This window comes from Ictidomys tridecemlineatus, chromosome 11 (assembly GCF_052094955.1).
Source record: "Ictidomys tridecemlineatus isolate mIctTri1 chromosome 11, mIctTri1.hap1, whole genome shotgun sequence".
Classification (NCBI taxonomy): Eukaryota; Metazoa; Chordata; class Mammalia; order Rodentia; family Sciuridae; genus Ictidomys; species Ictidomys tridecemlineatus.
The window spans coordinates 117,003,550-117,008,040 of NC_135487.1; positions in this window are offsets into that span (position 1 = coordinate 117,003,550).

Sequence of the window (4,491 nt, forward strand, 5' to 3'; positions counted from 1 at the left end):
GGCGGCGTAGGCTCTGCTGTTCTCTGTGGCTGAGAGAAGTCTCTTCCAACTTGGAGTAAAAATCGAAAACGTGGCCAGGCATGAGGGTGCACACCTGTGATCCAAGAAACTCGGGAGGCTGAAGCAGGAGAACTGGGAGTTCAAAGCCAGCCTCGGCAACCTATCGAAGGCCTAAGCAACATAGCTAGATCCTGTCTCAAAATAAAAAAATAAAAAGGAATAGGGATGTGGCTCTAGTGGTTAAGTGCCCCTGGGTACAATCTCTGGTGCAATAAATAAATAAAAGAATAGGAAATGTAGCTAGGAGTTGTGGTGCAAACCTGTGATTCCAACTACTCTTTAGGTTGAGTCAGGAGGATCACAAGTTCAGGGCCAGTCTTGGCAACTCAGTGAGATCCTCCTTCAAAGTAAAAAAATAAAAAAGGCTGGGGTGTGTCTTGTTGGTAGAGCATCCCTGGGTTCAATCCCTAGTATGGAAAAAAAAAATGAAAATTGTGTCTCCCAAATACACAATGCTGTTTGTTGGGTAAGAGTAACAAGCATTCCTGGGCTAACAGTGAGGCCACAGGCTGCCCAGCCCCGGGGCTCCCTAGTGTGTGCTTGAAGGTCCCTCTTGCATTTTCCTCATCTCACTTTGGTTCTATCAAACCTCAAACCCCTTCTTTCTACTTCCCAGGTGAGAACAGTGACACCTTCAGAAGTCAACTGAGAGGTCTGGGTTCATCAGTTAGGTAGAGGTATGTGTACTTTCCCCAATGCTCCTCTTTCCAGCCCAACCAATGGAAATAAATGCACAAAAATCAGAGATGGAATAATTTTCATGGTTAGTCTTGTTCTACAAGGTTGGAATGGGTTCTATTTCTTGAATTTTTAGGGCACAATTTATAATTTGTGCAAGAATTATGATTGGGCTGGGGTTGTGGCTCAGTGGTAGAGCACTCGCTTAGCATGCACAAGGCCCTGGGTTTGATCCTCAATACCACATAAAAGTAAATAAATGAACAAAATAAAGGTATTGTGTCTAACTAAAAAATAAATATTAAAAAAAGGAATTATGATTTTTCCAGTTTTTTATCACAAATAAATCAATCAGTAATACTGAGTCATATTGAAACATTTGATGATAAATATGCATACTTGAAACTTTTTTACATGCTTTAATATTTTTTTTTACTTATTTTTCATGCAGTTGTTATCACTTTAGTTTTTGAAGATGTTATTTTCTCTTTTAATTTAATTTTAAACATGTTTGTGGTAAAAGAGATTGAACTAGGGGTGCTCTACCACTGAGCTTCATCCCCAGTACTTTTCATTTTTTGTTTTGAGGCAAAGTCTTGCTAAGTCAGTGGGGCTGGCCTGGAACTTGTAATTTTTGTGATCTTCCAACCTCAGCCTCTGGAGTTTCTGGGATTACAGGCATTCACAGCTGTGCCTGGCTAGAAGACTTTATATTGCAGAATAACTAAGGAACTTTGAGTCCTGTTAAAAATTGTGTTTTATTACTAGAGAAATATCTAGACATTTGGACTGGCATCATCCTGATAATTTATAGTCATGGGACGGCATCGATCTTACAAACTTAAAGGACCAACTAACTGGTGACTGCCAGAAACAGGGCATTTTGTGACATGAAGGGGACAGTGGTGGTTGCCCCTGTCCTTACTGTCACCCAGCACCTCATCCTCTCAACTCCACCAGCCACTTGACACAAAAGGCATATTCAGGAGGGCTTGCTTTGACTTTCCTTTGATGCCACACTATCTGGGGAGCAGGTATTAGGCAGCAGATGGTGAACCAGCCCACACTTACTAAGAATTTGATATGATCTAATGTTTTGTCAGTGTTTTGTACTGTGCAAAGGGCATGACCATTTCTTATCTCATTTTGAACCCTTTATCAGTCTTATCAGGTCAGTACAAATCTATAATTCTGAATCCATAATTCCAAAAAATGAGTACCATATTCAATTATGAGGGCTACTGTAGATTCTGTTAGAGATGTTGGGCTATATTTGGTATGCTTGACCAATTTCTTTTATTTTTTCCTTTTTCTTTTGTTTTGCTTTTGATACTGAGGATTGATCTTAGGGGCACTTTACCATTGAGCTACACCCCTATCCCTTTTTATTTTTTATTTTGGAACAGGGTCTCACTAAATTGCGTAGGCCAGCCTCCAATTTGTGATCCTCCTGCCCCAGCTTCTAGAGTCACTGAGATTACAGGTGTGTACCACCATGCTTGTCTCAACCTAACTCTTCTGAAAATCCTCAAATTTTCTAATATTCAGCTGGTGCTGAGTTTTGGATAAAGAACTGTGAACCTGAATTCTTATTTCTAACTTACCTGTGAGAAAACCAAGGTATTTCAAAGGGACAGGCTCTTCTCTTAAGGGTTTTTGGGCAGATGGAGGGTGATTACTATAAGAAGATGATAGGGGGGCTGGGGATGTGGCTCAAGCAGTAGCGCGCTCGCCTAGCATGCGTGCGGCCCGGGTTCGATCCTCAGCACCACATACCAACAAAGATGTTGTGTCCGCCGAGAACTAAGAAAAAATAAATAAATGTTAAAATTCTCTCTCTCTCTCTCTCTGTCCCCCTCTCTCACTCTCTCTTTAAAAAAAAAAAAAAAAAAAAAAAAAAAAAAAAAAAAAAAAAAGAAGATGATAGGGAGGATTCTAGGTGAGAGGAATTCTTTTTTCTTCCCTTGGTGCTGGAGATTGAACTAGGGCCTTGTGCATTCTCAGTAAGGGCTCTACCACCTAGTTACATCCCCAGCCCTGTAAGGGGAACTTTTGTTCTTCTTACTTCTCTCTTTGTTTCCTGGTCTAATAGCCTCTGGAGACAAGGTGGGTATATTTTAAGCACCCAGCGTTTACTTGACTTCCAATGTCCCTAGCTATCTATCTCAGTAGGAATGGCCACTGAAAAGGTGTGGGTGTCTCCCAAGAATTTTGCATTTCTCACACCAGACAATTGGAATGCTATCAATGGAGGATTTTTTTTTTCAATGAAGTACCACGATCATTAAGCCTCAGTAGGGAGAATACTAATTTAGCAAGCAGAGATCAGATTCATTCTTTTAAAAAAATTATACTGCAGGCCAGGTCATATGCTAAATTTCAGGAGGAAGTAAGAGGGTGGGAAAACAGAGGGGAATAACATGAAGGTCACAATCTGTTCAAGATCAGCGTTTGGCAAATGTGGCTCATGGCCTGGTTTTGTATGGTCAGCGATCTAAGAATGATTTTTATATGTTCAGAGGTTGTTACAAATAAGCAAGCAAGTGAGCAAATAGACAAATCAAAAAAGTAAAGAGTATGCAAGAAAGAATTATGTGGTCAAAAAGTCTGTAGTATTTGTTATCTGATTCTTTGCAAAGAAAAATTGTGATATCTACTCAAGATGATCTATCCAATGAGGAAATTAGAAACACACACACACAAATAATAGGTCTAAACCATATAAAGAAAAAGATGTATAAACAGAGATTTGTAAATAAATAGAAAAACCAAGGTTCATATTAGGATCAACATTTGAAGCTGGGTACAGTGGCATGTGCCTGGAATCCCAGCAGCTTGGGAGGCTGGGGCAAGAGGAAGGTGAGTTGAAGGCCAATCTCAACACTGTAGTGAGGCCCAAGTCACTTGGTGAGACCCTGTCTTAAAAAATAAAAAGGGTTGTGGATGTAGCTCAGTGGAAAAGCACCATTGGGTTCAATCCTCATTACCCGCCTCTGGCCAAAAATAGTTACCAATATTCAACTTCATTAATAAACAAAGAAGTGCAAATTATAAGTTTGCTTTTAAAAAAAATTCAAAGTGAACAAAAATCAGTAAATTATAATTTCTGGCTATAAACTCAGTTCATCATTCAAACCTCTGTTTTGCCTTCCTTTCTTCTAATGTTGGTAGCAAATATTAATATTCCTAACCTCTGTACTAGCTAGGGATGCTTTCTTTTTCTTTCTTCCTGGAATACAAATATAATGCCTGGAGAAACCACAGTTATCCTGTGATCAGAAAGCTAAAAATCATGTACGAAGGATGGAGAAACAGTAAGATCAAAGTAGACAAATATCTTTTTAACATTGTTAATTCCCACACCAGTCCTGACTGACCTACACTTGGAATTTTTGTTTTGTGACAAGTAATCCCCTTACCTAGTTAATCTACTATGAAAAGGTTTTCCAGTCTTTTCATCAAAATATATCCTTGATACACTAACACTGGCCTTTGTTCATTTCTAGTGGAATAAAAATTGGCACAAGTTATCAGACCAATAAAGATGACTTCAAAAAGTGTTCATACTATTTTGCCCAGAAATTTCACTTCTAGAAATTTATGTCTGGGAAATAATTGAATGTGTAAATAAAAGCTTTATGTATAAGAATGTTTAGTGCAGTGTTGTTTATTATAGTAAAAAGTTGGAAATAGCTTAACAGTTCAACAATGAGACAATTAAATTACTAAAAAAAGTTAATGCAACTGAATATT